Here is a 21,774-nt window from a genome sequence, read left to right on the forward strand (position 1 = left end):
CTAAAAACAACTCAAATACCTTAATCACAATTTGCAATTCAATAACTTGGGGTGATGCAGGGAGAAATTGTATGGTAACCGGAGAGGAACCTGCCACCACATATGCTTCTTGTCCTGTCTTGGAACCATCTGTGAATTTAAGTGGGGCATCTGGCAAAGGATCCTTTGAAGTGATGTGAGGGAAAACTACAGGATGAGTGGTAATCAACTATAGGATAGGATCCTTAAGGAAATGATTATCAAAGTTACCTTGAAAACTGCATCTCAGAATAGCCCAGTATTCTGATATATAGTAGATGACAATACTTCTAGTTGTCTCACATTATAAGGGATTATAAGATGGGGTGGGATGCCAAAATACTGTATGCATTGTTGAATGCCTAGCAAAGCCAATTGTGCCACTGAAGTGGGATAATGCACAAGTGTCTTGGCTGAGAAAATCTTGGGATATATCCAAAGCAAAGGAGCTCCTTGCCATAGAACTCCTGTAGGCTTTGACTCTGTGGGCAGAATACACAGGACAATGAGTTGTGACTCATCCCGGCATTTTAAGGCCACAGTCTGAATGCCCTGCTCTACCAGTTGTAATGCAGTTCGGGCATCATCAGTGAGTTGTCTGGGAGAATCAAGAGCAGAATCACCTGGCAGAATATCATAGAGTGGTTGCAGCTGTCTATTGGTCAGAGATAAATAGGGTCGAACCCATTGAATATCTCCTAATAATTTTTGAAAATCATTTAGTGTTTTTAACTTAGCAGTACAGATTTGAATTTTCTGGGGAGTCACCGAATCCAGTTATTTTAGTCCCCAAGTAGTTTACCACCATATCTTTCTGAACCTTTTCTGGAGCCACAAACAAATTCCATTTTTGTAGTTGAGATACACAGCTATATGCCTCATCAAGCATACCTTCTTTTGGGGCTGCAATAAGGATGTCATCCATGTAATGATAACATTTCACCTTTGGAAAGGCTGATCTAACTTCTTTTAGGTCTGCATCAACATATAATCGACACATGGTGGGACTATTAGCCATACCTTGTGGAAACACTGTCCATTCAAACCTCTTATCCGGCTCATCATGATTTTGTGAGGGCACAGTAAAAGCAAATCTAAAAATGACTTTAGGATGTAAAGGTATCGAGAAAAAGCAATCTTTAATATCTAGAACTATAAGAGGCCAATCTCAGGGCAAGGCGGAAGGCAATGGGAGCCCATTCTGCACTGGCCCCATTATCAATATTTGTTGATTAATTTCTCTTAAATCATGCAATAATCTCCACTTTCCTGATTTCTTTTTAATAACAAATATGGGGTAGTTCATGGGGAAGTAGAAAGGCATATATGGCCTTGGGTTAGTTGCTCCTGTACCAATACCTGAGCAGCAATCAACTTTTCTGAGGGGAGTGGCCACTGAGAAACCCAAACTGGATCCTCAGTCCTCCATGTTATGGGTTACGCTCCCTCAGTGGCCCCTAAGAAAACCCAGCCTGCATTGATCTGTTTTCTTGTGGACAATTACAGAAGAGGCCTTGCCTTGTAGGGTGCGGCCCAGCCCTTTTCCAGGGACTTAACCCAGGTCCATCATTATCTCTCGGGCTTGTGAGTTGTAACACACTTCATTAGTCAGCACATAGCCCATCTCTTTCATTAAGTCACAGCACCACAAGGATATTTGAACAGCCAACACATAGGGTTGGAAGTCACCAGAATGGCCTTCGTCATCCTTCCAGTGTAACATGCGAGAACTCATTTCTGGCATCTGGGCGTATCCCAGCCCTCTTAAAGTCTGCTCTGACTGTTGTTTCGGCCACCCAGTAGGCAAGTCTTTGGTGCTAATTATGCTACGATCAGCACTTGTATCTAAAAGGTCTGATATGGACTTTCCATCAATTGTTAATTTCAGTAGCAGTCGGTGTCAAGATCAAGGGAGCAGAAAACATTAGAGGGGCCAGTGGATCCGAAGCCCTTACTTCCTCGCTCCTGATTATTGGCAGGTAATCATGCATGTAGGCTAGGCAGAAGGACCAATTGATCCACTCTATCCCCTGGCGATATCGCATTCATGCCTCGAGGGACAAGACCATAATTTTTACTTGCACAGTATAATCTGGATCTATCACCCCAGTATGGACTACCAATCCCTGCATAGTGACAGAACTCTTCCCCAAAATTAATCCCACAGTATCAAGAGGTAAAGGGCCCTTAAAGTCTGTATCCACTAATTGAGTTCCCATTTGGGGGGTTAATATGAGTCTGGTGGTGGAACAGAGGTCAAGTCCTGCACTGCCTTTGGCTGCTCGTCTGCCTGGTCCCAATACATCGGAGGGTTCAGGTTTGGCCATCCTTCCGACACTGCCCCATATATTTGAGAGCCCTGGGGTCAGGGCCCCACCTCCAGTTTTTTGGCTGGACTCCAGGGTTCAAGGGCTGCCCATGGATGTCCTTCACTGAATGGCACTCATTGGTCCAGTGATTCCCCTTTCTGCACTTCAGGCACAGACTGGGCGCCCTTGTTGTTGAGCATGTTGCCTGTCACTTCCACCTCGCTGTGGGCATTGACGCTTCATGTGACCAGGCTGTCCACATGCAAAACAAGTCCCACTCTTTTGACCATTTCTTCCTTGTGACATCTGCATAACTGCAGCTGCTTAGTTAGCATTAGGCCTGCATTAGTTAGCAGCACTCTCAGATCCCTGCACAACTTCATCCAGGCTTCTAAACCTTTGCTCTTATACAGGGTGATCACTTGCCTATACTCCTTAGTACACTGTTCAAATATGAGCTGTTTCAGTAGAGGCATGGCAGTATCAGGGTCTCCAAAAACGCGTCCCCCCGCTTCCATCATCCTTGCCACAAAGTCGGCAAATGGCTCTGTGGGTCCTTGGAGAATCTTAGTCAGATTTCCACTTACTTCCCCTCTATTTGGGAGTGATTTCCAAGCTCTAGTGCCTAGGATATTGATCTGATTGCATACCTGAGGTGGATAATTAGTCTGAGCTGCAGCAAACCTTCCTTGTCCCATTAGCGTGTCCTGATCCCAGGCAGGCTGACCATTGTGAGTGCTAAGAACGGCCTACTCTGCCTGGGGCATAAGGAGGCAGAGTTGGCAGCCCCGGTGCTGAGGGTTCAACCTGTACTTTCATTTTCTCTTAACTGTCGGCTGTGCTCTCTAGATTGTCTTCTGACATTTCTCCCTCACTAGACACTTCTCCCACCTCTGAATTCTGGGAGCGCTCTTCCCTAACCTGATTCAGAGCCTCATTTCCCTTCTCCAGCTCTGCAATACACCATTCCTCATCTCCTATACAGTTTTTCACCAATTTCCATACTGGCAGCACTCCTCTAGCTAGTACCCCTTGCTCTTCAGCAAACCGCAAATCCCTTCCTAATTTTTTCCAACTAGACATTGTAAGATGTCCAGATACTAGGAACCAGGGAGCTACCTGGTCCACTTCTTTTGAAAAATTCTCTACAGTCTCCTTTCTTAGCCCAATTCCTTTTGCTTTCAGGAAATCCTTCAGAGCTTGGCAAACTGTCTGAACTGATGTTGTGTTTCCCATAGTGCCGGGTGCAACTTGTCCTTGTACCGGGAACTTTATCTTCTCAAACCGAAGAGTCATGATCAGACCACTAGTGGGCAGACAATCACACAGCGACATGCCACCCTTGCGGGTTTAAATTAGGGTGCCTTTTCCTGCCCGGTGTCTTCCTCTTCAAGATGCAATAAAGGTTTTGCTGCAGAAGGATCCTGGTGTCCACGTGCGTTCTTGCTGGTGAGACGGTAGCGGGACATATGGTGCCGAAACCCAGGAAACTTCAACATTGCCGGTACTGAGGAGACCTTCCATTTACGGAGAGGATCCAGAACTGCAGGACTAAGGTAAGCTCTGAGAGACATGTTTGGTCTTGACCTCTCCCATCTCTCTCCCTCCGCTGAAGGCACTGTAGAAGCTTTTATTCTTGTCTTTCTTGCCTTGATTCTTTTTCTTTTGGTTTTGTAAGAAAATAAAGCCTATCGTGCTATGATAGCGGCAGGACAAGGAGCTCTAGAGGAGTTGCAAGACAACATGTCAGAAACAGAGTGAGATGAAAGATTAAAGAGTTCAAAGAGAAAAGGCTTACCTAAAAAAAAAGACCCTTCCAAGGACCTTGGATCCAAGGAAGTGAGAGATAAGGGAAAGGATGCCCTGGGTGAGAGACAGGAGAAAGCGGGAAAGATTGAGGACAAAAGGATCCTGGGAGAGAAACAGGGAAAGGAGGAGAAAACCCGGAAAAGGAAAAGTCTTTATCCGGTAAAGTAGTTAGAGGCTTTGGGGCTTGATAGTTTAAAAACAGATGAGCATAACCCCTCTGGGGAAGAGGATTTAGAAGATGAGGCAGCTTGCTATGAAGAAGAAAGATACCACCCAGATGAACTACAAGCTAACAGCTTGGGTAAAAAACAGAAGTAAGTGGGAGGTGGAAACCACGCAGTTTCCCGGCCTATAGGCCCCAGCACCCCTCTACCTTGTCCTTATTCATGCAGAAAAGAGATTGTGGAATAACAGCGGCTGTGGTAGTGGCAATGGCTGCTGCGGCAGCTGCAGCAACTGACGCTGGGGCTGCCATGGCAATCACAGTTCAAACAGGCACAGCCTTAAATCAATTGTCAGCCTCAGTGGCAGATGCTGTTGATTTTCATACCTCTGCTAGTGCCCAGTTAAAGGGCAGATTAATGATTGCTAACTAACGCCTCGACCTGGTAGAGGAAAGATTAGATATTCTCTTTCAATTGGCCCAATTGGGATGTGAGAGAAAATTGAGGGTGCTTTGCATTACCAGTATACAATATGAAAATTTTACCCAAGCAGCTAATCTGTCTAGATTGTACCTTGCAGAAAATTGGTCTGCAAGATTTGATGAGACTCTCGAGTGTTTGAGGGCAGCAGTGTTGGCTATCAACTCAACACAAGTGGACCTGTCTTTGGCAGAAGGCCTCTCCACCTGGATCTCTTCGATTTTCTCCTATTTTAAGGTATGGGTGGGGGTGGGATTTTTTGTACAATATTTTGCTGTGGGTTTGTGTTCCTGCTGTGGTTGGTTTGCAGACTCCGGTCTCAAACAGGAACGTGACAAGGTCATTATCACTCAAGCACTTATGGCCATTGAACAAGGGGCCTCCCCTAAAATTTGGTTATGTATGCTCAAGAGTTAGTCGGCTTCTGAGTTCTCTGCTCTTGCACCCCACGAATTTATAGATCCATTGCACTGGGATGAAAGAGACTCAGTGGTCATTGATCAGCCCTTGCACATCGCTGAGGTTTCCTCATTGCACGTGATAGGGTGATCATGACTTCCCCACTAATTCATTTTTTGGCTAGCCTCTTTTGTAGAGTTCACCCTAGGCCATTTAGCAGTTGTTGTCGCACAGCACTGTGGTATCTAAAGACGGGCAACTTTCCTCATGCACAGACCAATCTAAGACACGGGGGCCGGTGGCGATAGGGTCACCCTATGACAGATAAGGCTGCGACATTGGAGGAATGACCTAAGACAGGAGCCACAGCAGATAGACATCACTAAAGAGGCCTAGACCAGCCTTGTTTTAGTAAAACAAAAAGGGGGAAATGTTGAGGGCCGAAGGCTGTGCCCTTACAAGATGGCGCTGGTTTCAGGTGCCATGAATCAGCTAAAGTGTGGTAAATAATCACTGGGCACATGCACAAAGAGTTGTGCGAGCCAAGTCACCTCCCATCCAGGGGTGTCACGATCAGATCACTAGTGGGCAGCCAATCACACAGCGACACACCACCCTTGCGGGTATAAATTAGGGTGCCTTTTCCTGCCCGGTGTCTTCCTCTTCAAGATGCAATAAAGGTTTTACTGCAGAAGGATCGTGGTGACCACGTGCGTTCTTGCTGGCGAGACGGTAGTGCGGGACAACTAATGAGTCAATCACATAATTTTTCTCCTTAATCTTTTAATATTATGAATGGTAATAATGAAGGATATAAAGTTAAAACCCTTTGTTTTTTAAAAATAAACACAAATTCCTTATAATTATGTGTATGCACAGAGTAAATGAGGGAGAAAGTACAATGTTTTATTTATTAAGCTCTTTTGGTCATTATTAGCTTATATATTCTAAGTTTGAGAGACTAGTAGTTATCTTTTCAAGAATTACTGTCTGGTTGTAACTTTAATTTTTCCAAACTTATTTTTGATGATGGTTCTTAAACACTTTAGCCTCCCTGCTAGCCCAGTATTCACCATAGATAGTGGAAAAGAAAGATTTCAGGGTGGTGGGGGGAGGGATGGACATGTTTAGAAATGATTTATTGGAGCAATTTCTTTCTTCATTGTCAGGTAATCAGCAGTTCAGTTCCCAGTTTAGCAGTAGCAGCTTGAGCTATTCGCAAACACTTCGCTTGTACACACTCTGTGCAGTTTGGTGTGGTCAGTAGAGCAAACACAAATCAGTAACTTTGACACTACATAGCAAAGACACCCAGGCTTCAGCCTCAGCATAAGTCAGCAGCAGTTACCAGGAAGAACCCCAGGCCAGGAGACATTCTTGGCTGTGTACCTCTCAGCAAAGCAAAGACAGGAGACCAACAAGAATCTCACAGCTATCCTTATAAACAAGCCTAGGTCAGCCTCCATTACTGTCCACTGAGTCCTTTTTATATCCTCAAAACACCACAGATCCTCTACCTGTCTCGTCTTAGCACTACTTGCCTTAGAACATGCATCTGTCTCACCTGACATCACTCTGCCAATCAGCCTAAGTCCGAAGAAGCAGCAAGAAACAGAAGCATGCCACCAGAAGTTTTTTGGTACATTTCTATGGCATCCCAACAAATGGAGCTCAACTATACAATGTGATGCAAACCAGTACAGCTCGTTGGAGAATCCATTATCACATGTCTTTTCAGCAGAATATCCTCTCTCTTTTGTCTGCTTCAGCAACATATTCCTTCATGAATTTGCCTCAGTTTTTCACCTGCCTTAGTTTGCACTTCAAGAAAAACCCATTCATGTGTTTACCCAGGAAAATATCTTCCAACAAAACTGACTTTCCAATGAACCATTAAGTTTCCACTTCATGTGGTATTAGCAGACAAAGATGAGAATTAATTATCATCCCTCCAAACTAATCCTGGCTATATTTATTCAAACTGCTTGACCTTCGAAGTAAGCGTTCCTATAACATCTCTGACAGAATTCAACTGTAGCTCACTTTTGGTGATATATATTTAACTCTTATCCAATTCTTTTAATTGCACATTTTAATGGTAATGGTGTATGTTGGGGGTTGGGGGAACAGAAACAGAGATGATGGGAAAGGTAGATATATTTGGAGAGATAGAAAGGAAGAGAAATTATAGGTGCTTTTGCTCTTGAAGACCAAAAGAGGTCTAAAATTCCCTAAAACTGGAGTTATAAAAAGGTGTGGCCACATTACAGGTGCTGGGAACAAACAGCTCCTCTGCAAGAACAGCAAAGGCTCTTCTTAACCACCTCACAATCTTTCCAGTCCCCACTCTTTTCTTTGAGGGGTAAATATTTTATGTAATTACATTTTAAATGTTATGTTCTTTTTCCCCAATCCCATCCCCCATCCTGTCCTCTTGCTGCACCCACACCAACACTCTACCACTTCATCACCCTGGCATTCCCTTATACTGGGGAAACGAACCTTCACATTCGGAAATCAAGGCCTTCTCCTCATATTGATGCCAGACAATGCCATATTCTGCTACATATGTGACTGGAGACATGACTTCCTCCATGTGTACTCACTGGTTGGTGTTTTAGTCCCTGGAAGGTCTGTGGTATTACTGGGTTGATATTATTTTTCCTCTCATAGGGTTGTAAACCTCTTCAGCTCCTTTCTCTAGCTTGTCCATTGAGGTTTTCTTGCTCAGGCTGAAGGTTATCTGTAAACATTCTCAACTGTATCAGGGAGACTCTAGCAAAGCCTCTCAGGAGACATCTATATCAGGTTCCTGTCAGCAACCACTTCTTGGCATCAGCAATGGTGACAGGATTTGGTGGCTGCATACGGAATGGATCCCCAGGTGGGGCAGTCTCTGCATGACCTTTTCTTCAGTCTTTGCTCCAATATTTGTTCCTGTATTTCCTCCCATTAGTATTTTGTTCTTGATTCTAAAAAGGACTCAAGCATCCACATTTTGGCCTTCCTTCTTCTTGAGCTTTCTATGGTCTGTGAATTGTTTGTTGGGCATTCTGAGCTTATGGGTTAGTATCCAATTATCATTTAGTATATACTGTGTGTGTCCTTTGTGACTGGGTTAGATCACCCAGAAAGATATTTTCTAGTTCCATCAGTTTGCTTAAGAATTTCATTGTTTTAAAGAGCTGAGTAGTACTCCATTGTGAATATGTACCACATTTTCTGTTTTTATTTCCCTGTTGAAGGATGTCTGGCCATTATAATAGTACTGCTATAAACTTAGTGGATCATGTGTCCTTGTAATATGTTGGAATGTCTTTTGGGTATATGGCCAGGAGTAGTATAGCTGGGTCCTCAAGTAGTACTATGTCCAATTTTTTGAGGAACCATGAAAATAATTTTCAGAGTGGTTATTCCAGCTTGCAATCTGACCAGCAATAGAGGAGTGCTCCTTTTTCTCAACATTATCACTAGCATATACTGTCACATAGGTTTTTGATCTTAGCCATTCTGACTGTTATGAGGTATTCCAACATTCTCAGGGTAATTTAGATTTGAATTTCCCCGATGACTAAGGTTAGGGTTAGAAAAATTGTTATTCCTCAATTAAGAATTCTTTGTTTAGCTCTGTACCCCATTTTTAATAGGTAGTATTTGATTCTCTGGAGTCTAACTTCTTGAGTTCTTTGTATATATTAGATATTAGCCTGCAGGCTTCAATAGATATGAGAAGATTGAAATAATCTCATGCATCCTATCAGTTCACCATGGACTAAGGCTGATCTTCAATAACAACAATAACAGAAAGCTCATATACACATGGAAGCTGCACAACACTTGACTCAATGACAACTTGGCCTAGGAAAATAGAAAGAAATGAAATACTCTTTAAAATTAGGTGAAAATGAAGGCACAACATACTCAAATTTGTGAGATACAATGAAAGCAGTGCTAAGAAGAAAACTCATAGCTTTGGGTGTCTTCAAAAAGAAATTAAATTTTTATAAACTGTCAGCTTGACAGCACACCTGAAAGTTCTAGAACAAAAATAGGCAAATGCACCCAAGAGGAATAGATGGCAGTAAATAATCAAACTCAGCTGAAATCAACCAAGTAAGAACAAAAAGAACTATACAAAGAATTAACAAAATCAGGAGATGGTTCTTTGGGAAAATCAACAAGATAGACAAATCCTTAGCCAAACTAACGAGAGGGCACAAAGATAGTTTATGAATTAATGAAATCAGAAATGAAAAGGGTAAGATAACAACAGAAACTGAAAAAAGTTTTAAAAATTATCAGATCCTACTTAAAAAGCCTATAGTCAACAAAACTGAAAAAATCTAGATGAAATAGCTAATTTTTTAGATTTTACAAGTTACCAAATATAAATCACAATCTGATAAACTATATAAACAGTCCCATAACTGCTAAAGAAATATAATTGGTCATTAAAAGTCTCCCAACCAAAAGAAAGAAAGAAAGAAAGGAAGGAAGGAAGAAAGAAAGAAAGAAAGAAAGAAAGAAAGAAAGAAAGAAAGAAAGGAAGAAAGAAAGGAAGGAAGGAAGGAAAAGAAAGCTAAGGACCAGATAGGTTTAGTGCAGAATTCTATCAGACCTCCATAGAAAACCTAATCTCAATACTCTTCAAACTATTCCACAAAATAGAAACAGAAGAAACACTATCTGATTTGTTCTTTGTAGCCACAATTATGCAGTATCTAAACCGGACAAAAATCTTACAAAGCAAGAGAACTGCAGACCAATTTTTCCTCATGAATATCAATGCAAAAATACTCAAAGAAATTCTTGCAACTGAATCTAAGAACACATCAAATGATCATTCTCCATGATCAAGAAAGCTTCATCCCAGGGGTACAAGGATTGTTCAATATATAAAAATACATCAACTTAGTCTACTACATAAACAAACTCAAAGAAAAAAATATGTGATCAAATCATCAGATGCTGAGAAAGCATTCAGCAAAATTCAACACCCCATCTTGAGAAAAGTCTTGGAAAGATGAGAAATTCAAGGCTATAATCAAACATAGTACAAGCAATATCCAGCAAATCAGTAACCTAACCAACATTAAACTAAATGGAAAGAAATTTGAAGCAATCCCACTACAATCAGGAACCAAACAAGGCTGCCTACTCTCCTCCTACCTATTGATTATAGTACTGAAAGTCCTACCTATTGATTATAGTACTGAAAGTCCTAGCCAGAACAATTAGACAACAACGAAAGGAAGTGAAAGGGATACATATTGGAAAGGAAGAAGTCAAAATATCACTATTTGCAAATGATATGATAGTATAATTAACTGACCCCAAAAATTCTATCACAAAGCTTCTAAACCTGATAAACAACTTTAGGAATGTGGCTGGGTATAAAATGAACTCAAACAAAACAGTACCCTGTTTTGACTCAAAGGATAAAGAGTCTAAGTAAGAAAGTAGAGAATTGACACCCTTCAAAATAGTCACAAATAATATAAAATACTTTGGTGTGACCTTAACCAAGCAAGAGAAAATCTGTATGATAATAACTTCATGTCTCTGAAGAAAAAAAATTTAGATCTCAGAAGATGGAAAAATCTCTTATGCTCATGAATTAGTAAAAATAATATAGTAAAAATACCTATGTTTACTTGCCAAAAGCAACCTACAAACTTACTCCAGTTCCCATCAAAATTCTAACTCAATTCATCATAGAGTTAGAACAAGTAATTTGCAAATTCATTAGGAATAATTAAAAACCCAGGATAGTGCAAATTATTCTCACCAATACAAGAACTTTTGGGGGAATCATATATATCTGACCTCAAGCTATATTACAAAGCAACTGTGATAAAAATTGATACAGAGATAGTCAGGTAGATCAATGGAATATAATTGAACACCCAGAAATGAACCCACACACTTATGACCACTTTATCTTTGACAAAGGTGCTAAAAACACTCAATGAAAAAATGCATTTTTAACGAGTAGTGCTGGTTCAACTGGCACTCAGCATGTAAAAAAATGCAAATAAACCCATTTTATCTCCCTGTACAAAGCTCAAATCCAACTGCATCAAAGACCTCCACATAAGATCATATACACTGAAACTAATAGAAGAGAAATTGGAGAAGAACTTCGAACACACAGAAACAGGGGAAAATTTTCTGAACAGAACACCAATGGCTTATGCTCTAAGATCAACAAATGGGACATCATAAAATTTCAAAGTTTCTGTAAGGCAAGGGACACGGTCAATAGGACAAGACAGCAATCCAGTCCCCATTCTTTATGAATGAAAAATAGTTACAGTCTTGGTAACTTATGTTTTGTTTGCATTTAATAAAATGTTCTGAAATAGTTAATTTGTTTCAAAATTCCAAAAACATATATATACCTCCCATTTAAAAAATAGCATTCTTTTACTTTTCTTCTGAGTCTTATATATCTTAGGGATAGTTACTTTTTCTGCTCAATATGCAGACTATTGACTTGAGCTTTCTCTTTCACTTTCTGAATAAATCATGCTATTTTATTTATTTTATTAGTTCATCTATTTTGCTAGTTTGTAAAGAAAAAAGTCTAATTTGATTATTTTATTTTGAATTTGCTTCATAACTTATTGCGTTCATTTCAGCATCTTTAATTCTAGTACTCAATTATTATTTTATTATTTTTACTCTATTTTACATTTATTCGTGAAATGTTTAAGACATTTTAATTAGTTTTTAATGTGTCTTTGTGTATATATAGGTGTGTGTATTACACAGAACATTAGTGGAAGCCAAAAGACACTTTCAAATTTTATTCTCTTCTTCTATTTTGTCGTGTCTGAGAGTTCAAACTCAGAGTAGAGTGTTGATGAGATTATATTTCCTGCTTATTCCTGAAATATTGATAGCTATTCACAAATTAAATGAAATATATAATACAAACTAATTTGTGTTGATAAATGTAACACAGCTAACTTTTTTGATATTGAACTATTTTTATGACCCATCACCAATTAAGTTTTATAAATATTTACTCTATATTTCAGAAAAAAATCTATGATTCAGTGGCAACAACATTCTATTGCAACTTAGATCAACTTTTTATTACATTTTCAAGCATCTGTCAACTGTCCTGCACTGTTTATGTACTTTTTCTGAAAACTATGTATCAAAATATTTTGCTATTACTCATAATGACCTTTATTTGTGTGAGTTGGGATTTCTGTGATGAAACACTGTGACCAAATGCAAGCTCTAGATAAAGCAATTTGTTTGACTTACACTTCCCATCATAATCAATCATTGAAGGAAGTCAGGGCAGGATGCAGGAAATCAGGTAGAGGCTTGCATGTCATGCTGTCCCCATTCACAACAGGCTGAGCCCTCCTGTATCATTTGATGATTAAAAAAAAATATCCTATGGGTTTGTCTACAGCCCAAACTTATGAAGGCATTTTTTTCAATTCAGGTTTCCTCTTCTCCAATGACTTTTGATATTATTAGTGAGACACAAAACTACCTAGCACACTGTTTCTTATTATAAATTCAATGCATGTGTGTGGATTTGTGTGTCCCAATATAAAGTACATATTCTTATATAACATACACTTGAGTTAAAAATTGCCATATTTTCCTGTGAATCTGACTTTAACATCATAACATTATCCCTTATTATCACTACAAAGCTTTGATTTTTAACATTAATTTTTATGCCAGACATGGTAGTTCACCCCTGTAATGTAGGCACTGAATTCTAGGTCAGCCTGAGCTGAAGAGACTGTTCCTCATAAAACGAAAGTAGGAATGAAAAGTACATAAATAAGTGAAGTTGAGTTTTTATTCTGATAATTGCTATAGGGCATCCCATTTCTTTTCTCCAGAATTTGTATGGTAAGTCTTCTTCCTAAGTAACCTCCCAATATTACTTAATATTTACCTGTCATTTTGTTGCAGGCATATCTCATAAAGTGAAATTAATTGAATATTGTTAGCTTGCTAGCACTCCCATAACAAAGTATCACAGAATGCAAACAAAGAAATGTACATTCTCACAGTTCTAAGAGCTAAAAGTTTGAGGTCAGGGCCCTGGCAGAGTTGGCTCTGATTGGAGTATTCTTTCCATGGCTTCATCTTCTCATGGAGTTATCCTATGTACCTACACCCACACCAGTCACACCATATTAGGGATCTGTCCATTCTGTCATGGCCTGCTTCTAATTATATGTACAGTGACAATATTTCTAAATATAATTAAATTCTGAGATATTGAGAGAATTTTCTTGTATGGATTTGGGAGGATAAAAATTAATCTATAACAATAAGTTTGTAAATACAAATATATAAATAGATCTACCTTGTTTGCATTTACTTTTGTTAGTTTTTATCTACTAACCTTTCCTGAAATTTTTCAAAGAGCTTTTCTTTTTACTTTATAAAATTTGCACACAAATTAAGCTTTTAGACCTCCAGAACTACCTAGAAAATATCAAAAAAACCCACAATCACAAACTCTATTATTTTTATTGTTTATTATTTTCCCTGTTTGTTTATAACATATTCTGAAGTAGCTCTTAGCCATCATACTTCCTCACAAACAACACTAAAATCTAGACAGTATTATTTATCTGTTGCCTTGTGCTCTGGCCCTTATAATTTTTAAATCTTTTTTCTTCCTAGAGTGCAATTTTGACATTAGTTTAGACAAATACTTTTATAGTTATATTTAATCAAATACCTTTATTGCTATATTCTTCTTTGTATAAATAATAAGTTGGATCCAGGGGCGCAGGCCTGGTGAGACTGCACTGCAAGTAGCCGGGGTGCAGAGAGGACTGGGCCAAGTGCCCGAAAGCACACCCCCATTGGTTCAGGGGAGCAGGAACTCTGTGGTAGGGAATCAGTTTCCAATTGGAGGGCCCAGGCATATAGAACGGGTGCTCAGGCCATCTGCCACCAGGAACAGCTGAGATCCAGGGATATAGTACTAGTGAAACTACACTGTGAGTAGCCCAGGAGCAGAGAGGTCTGGGCCGAGCACATGGATAGCATGCCACCCCACCATTGGTTCAGGGGAGCAGGAACTCTTCTATAGGGACTTGGATTTCGCATGGAGGGCACTTGCATGTAGAACAAACTCTAAGGCTATCTGCCACCAGGAACAGCAGAGATTCAAGGACACAGGCCAGGAAAACAGGAGAGAAGAGATTCAATCACTGATAAGACCACCTATAATCACAGACAATAAGATGTCAAGAGGAAAGCAAAAGAACTTACCCAAGGGAAACCAAGACAATCTGGCAACACCAGAACCCAGCTCTCCCATCATAGAAAACAGCAGAATGCCAAACACTCCAGCAAAAGATGACTCAGAAACAAAATCATACCTCAAGATGATGATAGAGATACTTAAACAAGAATGGGAGGAAAAGCATAAAGAAATACAAGCTTTTAAAGAGGAAAAAAGAAAAACACCTAAAGAAATCAAAGAACTAGAGGAAAACAGAACCAAAGAAATGAAGGAATTGAAGAAGGAACTTAAAGTGGAAATGGACACAATAAAGAAAACAATAAAAGAGAGAACCCAAGAGGTAGAAAACCTAAAATAGAAATCAGAAGTCACAGATGCAACCATCTCCAACAGACTACAAGAGATGGAAGAGAGAATCTCAGGGGCTGAAGACAATATTGAAAACATAGACAAAACAATCAGGGAAGATACAAAAGCCAAAAATCTCCTAACCCAAAATGTCCAGGAGATCCAGGACACAATGAAAAGACCAAATCTAAGGATAATAGGAATAGAAGAGGGTGAAGAATATCAACTAAGAGGCACAGTAAATATCTTCAACAATATTGTAGAAGTAAACTTCCCTACCATTAAGAATGAGATGACCATGAGCATAAAAGAACATCAAATAGAGTGGACCAGAAAATAAATTATAGTCAAAATACCAAGTGCCCAAAGCAAAGAAAGAATACTAAAAGCAGTAAGGGAAAAAGGTAATGTAACATGTAAAGTCAGACCAATGAGAATCACACCAACTTCTCAACAGAGTCTATGAAAGCTAGAAGATCCTGGACAGATATCATGCAGACCCTAAGAGAACACAAGAGTCAGCCCAAGATGCTATACCCAGCAAAACTCTCAATCACCATAGATGGAGAGACCAAGATATTCAAACACAAAACTAAATTTACAAAATATCTGACCACAAACCCAGCACTATAATAAATTATAGGTCAGAAACCCAATACAAAGAGGGAAACTACATCCTAGTTAAAAAAAAAAAAAAAATACCTAAGCAAGAAATCCAAAGAAGAAAGACACACAGGCACAATTTGACCTCTAAAAGCAAAAAAAGCAGAAAACAACAACCACTACTCCTTAATATCTGTTAACATAAATGAACTCAAATCTCCAAAAAAAAGATAAAGGTTATCAGACTGGAAACATAAACACAATTCAGCATTTTGCTGCATACAGGAAACTTATCTCAGAGACAAAGGCAGACACTATTTCAGAATAAAAGGTTGAAAAAAAAAGTCTTTCAAGCAAACAATCCCAAGAAGCAAGCTGGACTGGCAATTTTAACATCGAATAAAGTTGATTTTCAAACAAAAGTTATCAAAAAATGTAAAGGAGGACACTTTTTACTCATTACAGGAAAAAATTGTCAGGATGAACTCTCAATCTTTAACATTTATGCTGCAAATACGAGAGCTTGCATATTCATAAGAGAAACCCTACTAAAGCTCAAAAATACATTGCACCCCAAACAATAATAGTGGGAGACCTCAACATCCCACTCTCATCAACTGACTGATCATGGGAACAGAAACTTAACAAGGACACAGAAAAACTAACAGAAGTTATGAACCAATTGGAATTCATATACAGCTAGAGAACATTTCATCCTAAAACAAAAGAATACTCCTTCTCCTCAACACCTCACAGCACCTTCTCTAAAATTGACCATATAATCCATCATAAAACAAGCCTCAACAGATATAAGAAGATTAAAAGACTCCCATGCATCCTATCAGATCACTATGGTCTAATGCTGGTCTTAATAACAACAAAGACAACAAAAAGACAATATACACATGGAAACTAAACAATACTTTATTAAATGATAGCATGGTCAAAGAATAAAAAAAGAAGGAAATTAAATATTTTCTAGAACTTAGTGAAAATAAAAACACAGCATACCCGAACCTGTGGGCTGCAATGAAAGCAGTACTGAGAAGAAAACTCATAGCCCTGAGTGCTTCCAAAAAGAACCCAGAAAGAGCAAAAACTAGCAACTTGACAGCACAGTTGAAAGCTCTAGAAAAAAAGGAAGCAGATACACCCAACAGGAGTAGATGGCAAGAAATAATCAAACGTAGGGCAGAAATAGACCAAATAGAATCAAAAAGAACCATTCAAAGAATCACCAAAACCAAGAGCTGGTTCTTTGAGAAAATTAAAAAAGATTGATAAACCCTTAGCCAGACTAATTAGAGGGCAAAGAGAGAGTATCCAAATTAACAAAATCAGAAAGGAAACTGGAGACATAATTACTAAAACTGAGGAAATTCAAGAAATCTTCAGATCCTACTACAAAAGCTCATACTCAACAAAGCTGAAAAATATGGAGGAAATGGGCGTATTCCTAGACAGATACCAGTTACTAAACTTAAACCAGGACCAGGTAAACCATGTAAATAATCCCATAACACCTAAAGAAATAGAAGCAGTCATCAAAAGCTTCCGAAACAAAGAAAGCCCAGGTCCAGATGGGTTAAGTGGAGAATTCCATCAGACATTTATTGACAACATGATACCAATACTCTCCAAACTATTCCACAAAATAGAGTCAGATGAAACACTACCTAACTCAGAAAATGGAAAGATCTCCCATTCTCATGGATTGGAAGGATCAACAGTATAAAAATGGCCATCTTACCAAAAGCAATCTACAGATTCAGTGCAATCCCCATCAAAATTCCAACCCAGCTCTTCATAGAGTTGGAAAGAGCAATGTGCAATTTTATCTGGAATAACCAAAGACCTAAAATTAGCAAAATCCATTCTCAACAACAAGAAAACATCAGCGGGAATCACTATCCCTGACTTCAAGCTATATTACAAGGCAATTGTACGAAAAACTGCATGGTACTGGTACAGAGATTGGCACATGAATCAATGGATTAGAATAGAAGATCCAGAAATGAGCCCTCACACATATGGTTAATTGATTTTTGCCAAAGGAGCTGTAAACATTCAATGGAAAAAGGACAGCCTTTTCAACAAATGGTGTTGGTCCAACTGGCCCTCAGCATGCAGAAGAATGAAAATAGACCCTTTCTTATCTCCTTGTACAAAGCTCAAATTAAAGTGGATCAAAGATCTCCACATTAAACCAGGTACACTAAAATTATTAGAAGAGAAAGTAGGGAAAACCTTAGAACACATAGGCACAGGAAAAAAATTCCTGAACAAAATACCAATGCCTCTAAGGTAAAAAATTGACAAATGGGACTTAATGAGATTGTAAAGTTTCTGTAAGGCTAAGGACACTGTCAAGAAAACAAAACTGCAGCCAACAGATTCAGAAAAGTTCTTTACCAACCCCACATCTGATAGAGGCCTAATATCCAAGGTATACAAAGTACTCAAGAACTTAGACACCAGAGAATCAAACAACTCTATTAAAAAAATGGGGTACAGAGCTAAAAAAAAGTTTTTAATTGAGGAATATCGAATGGCTGAGAAGCATTTAAGGAAGTGCTTGACGTCTTTAGCCATTAAGGAAATGCAAATCAAAACAACCCTAAGATTCCTCCTCACACCAACCAGAATGGCAAAGATCAGAAATTCAGATGACAGTAGATTCTGGCCAGGATGTGGAGAAAGTTGAACACTTTTCCACTGTTGGTGGGGTTGTAAATTGGTACAACCACTCAGGAAATCAGTCTTGCCATTCCTCAGAAAACTGGACATAGTACTACCTGAAGACTCAGTTATTCCACTTCTGGGCACATAGCCCAGAGAAGCTCCAACATACAACAAAGACACATGCACCACAATGTTCATAGCATCCCTATTTATAATAACCAGAAGCTGGAAAGAACCTAGATGTCCTTCAGTAGATGGATGGATACAAAAATTGTGGTACATTTACACAATGGAGTACTACTCAGCTATCATAAACAATGACTTTATGAAATTCTTAAGAAAATGAATGCATCTAGAGAATATCATTCTGAGTGAGCTAACCCAGTCACAAAAGAACAGACATAATATGCAGTCACTGATAATTGTATACCAACCCCAGAAAGCTCTGATCACCCCAGAAACAACTCACAGACTATGTGAAATTCCAGAGAAAAAAGGCTAAAAAAGAAAAAAAAATTAAAACCATTATGCTTAATCTTTACACACTAAAAAACTTTTACTATTTCCAGGTTACATCTTGTTTTACATGTGCTTTATGCTCATTGTAACTAGTAAGATTTTAATGCATACTATCAAACTTTTAAAAAAATCAAGTACTGACAAAAATGTATTCATATACTTTTATGCAAAAGTGCTTATAATCTGTTCATTTATCTTTGTTTTTTCAAATAAAGTTGTTCAATTTATTAAAAAATAATAAGTAAGGTTGAGTTAAGTGTTGGTCTCTCTCTTTTTTCATTCTTCTCCTCCTCTTTCTTCCCATCTTCACTTAATTTCTTTTCTTAAAACAAGAAAATAGTTTATTCTTAGTCCAATATAAATTGGACATGACCTTGGAACATGGATTCAAGTCATCTTGAAAGCCATTAGTCAATTCTTCCAAAATCTACAGTTTGGGTCATATAGTAATTAGACTTTAGTGAGGTGAGGAGTACTCCGGACCCAGAAGTGGTTTTATCTGGCTTTCAGTCTAGTAGAGGCTATATGTGTCAACTCAATAATCCTTTTTAGAGTTTTAGAATGAAAGCAAGTCTGGATGAGGCCACCCAGTAGAAGGAGAAGTATCTGACACACAGGCAAATGAGACAGAGACAGTCTACTCCAGCTAATAGAAATCGCACAAGAACAGCTACTCAACTAAATTTCTATGAGACCCAATAGTACTTACCAACCAGTTGATTCTGTAGGTCCTGTTCTCCTGGTATCTAGAGAAATCCTCCTCTGAAAGATTCCCAAAACTTGCCTTGGCTGTGAGATTCTGCATCTGCTCCCAACCGTTTCTAGATGAAATCTCTCGTCTTTCTGTAATAATTATGCTATACTCTTCTCACAGAACACTGTGCAGGCAGAGCAAACTATAGGTCAAAATTGTGTGGCTCAGTTGTTTCCTCAAATCACTTGATGCCTTGCATTTTTATCCAATACGGTCAAGTCAGGATTCATGTTCCCCGTTAGTTTTTGTGCAGTTAGTTTTGTAGATTATTTGACATTTCCATTGCAACTGATCCCTTCTGTTCCCAACCCTACCCATCCCCATTCTACCCACAAACTCCATTTTAATGTCACTTCCAGAAGAGACCCTTCATTTTTCCTAGAGCTCTCCTTTTTTACTTAGCCTCTTTAAGTCTGTAAATTGTAGCATGATTACCCTTTACTAATATCCACTTGTAAGTGAGTATATACCATGCTTGTCTTTCTGTCTGTGTTACATTACTGAGAATATTTTTTCTAGTTCTATTCATTTGCCTGCAAATTTCATGATGTCATTTTTTTAACAGTAGAATAATACTCTATTGTGTAAATAAACAACATTTTCTTTATTCATTCTTGTTTTTTTATTGGATATATTTTATTTACAATTCAAATGTTATTCGCTTTCCCAATTTCCTTAAACCCCTATCCCATCCCCATCCCACTATTCCTATGAGGGTGTTCTCACCTATCCTCTCTCCCTCCCCATCCTGACATTCTCCTACACTGGGGCATTGAGCCTTGGCAGGACCAAGGACTTCTCTTTCCACTGATACCCAAGAAGGCCATTCTCTGCTACATATGCAACTGGATGCATGGATCCATCCATGTGTACTATCTGGATGGTGGTTTCATTACTATGAGCTCTGGCTGGTTGGTATTGTTGTTTTTATGGGACTTCAAACCACTTCAGCTTCTTCAATACTTCACTGAGGACCTCCTTTTCAGTTAATTGTTTGGCTGTGAGCATCTGCCTCTGTATTTGTCATGATCTGGCAAAGCCTCTCAGGAGACAGCTATGTCAGGATCCTGTCAGCATATACCTCTTGGCATCAGCAATATTATCTGGGTTTGGTTACTTTATATGAGATGGATCTCCAGGTGGGACAGTCTTTGAATAGCCTTTGCTTCGGTCTTTATTTCAAACTTTGTCTCTATATTTTCTCCTGGGATTATTTGTGATCACCCTTCTAAGAAGGACTGAATCATCTGCACATTTGTCTTTCTTCCTCTTGAGCATCATTAGGCATGGGACATGTATTTCTGGATATTAATGATAAAAAACTTCTATTAACATAATTGTGCCTGTGTCATGGTGGTAGGATGACAGGTACTTTGGGTATATACTCAGGAATAATATTAGCTGGGTTTTTTAGGTAAATCAGTCTCTAATTTTCTAAGAAGCTGCCATACTGATTTATAAAGTAAATATACTTTGCACTACTGGCAGAAGTAAAGGAGTGTTCCCCCTTGTCCCACATCCTTGCCAGCATTGTCCTAGACCAGCTCAGACTCCCAAGAGGTCCACCCCAGAGCTAGAGCGAGGATTGAAAGAAAAAGAAAAGTTAGTTAAAGCTTCGGCCAGCTCTGAGGTTAAAACCTCATGTCTGAAGTGAAGCTTTGCTTTATTTGTCCTATTTTTTCAACTATTTTAATTACATGCAAGAATGGTAACAACTGTTCTGAGACAGGGATCAAAGGAGTTAACAATCTTGGAGCTCAGGTGAAAAGGTCAGAGACAAAAATGGATATTGCTGTGCCTACATTCCAAAATCCACCCTGCCTGGAGCTGAATTTCTAAGGATGCTGCCTGGAGCTACAAAAATGTACTTCCCTATACCACATTCTAAAAGGTCCAGCCCCAAACTTCAGATGTAGATATACTTCCTTATAGCCTTATTCTTAGAGCCTGGACTAGAGCTTCAGATGTAGATGTGTTTGATAATAGCCCTTCCAGGGCATAGCACAGAGGCCAGATTCCTGCCTTGGCTAACCCCAAAATGTCCTGGGATAATATTAATATTACTCTGCTATCAACTGTTAAGAGGTGCCAAAATGGCTCTCCACACAGTATGAACTTTAACTTGTGATTTTGATCTTAGCCTTTCTGATGGGTGTAAGATGGAATGTCAAAGAAGTTTTGATCTGTATTTTTTTGATGACTAAGGATGTTGAACATTTCTTAAAGAGTTTCTCAGCCATGTGGAATTCTCTGTTTACATGCATACTCAATTTTTACACTGGATTATTTGATTTGCTGTTGCCTAATTTCTTGAGTCCTTTATTTATTTTGGCTATTGTCCATATATCAGATGTGGAGTTGATAAAAACTTTTTCCATTCTGTGGTCTGCCATTTTGTCCTATTGATTGTGTTCTTTGCCTTACAGAGTCTTTTCTGCTCCAAGG

The sequence above is a fragment of the Micromys minutus genome (assembly GCF_963924665.1).
Source record: "Micromys minutus genome assembly, chromosome: 24".
Taxonomy (NCBI): domain Eukaryota; kingdom Metazoa; phylum Chordata; class Mammalia; order Rodentia; family Muridae; genus Micromys; species Micromys minutus.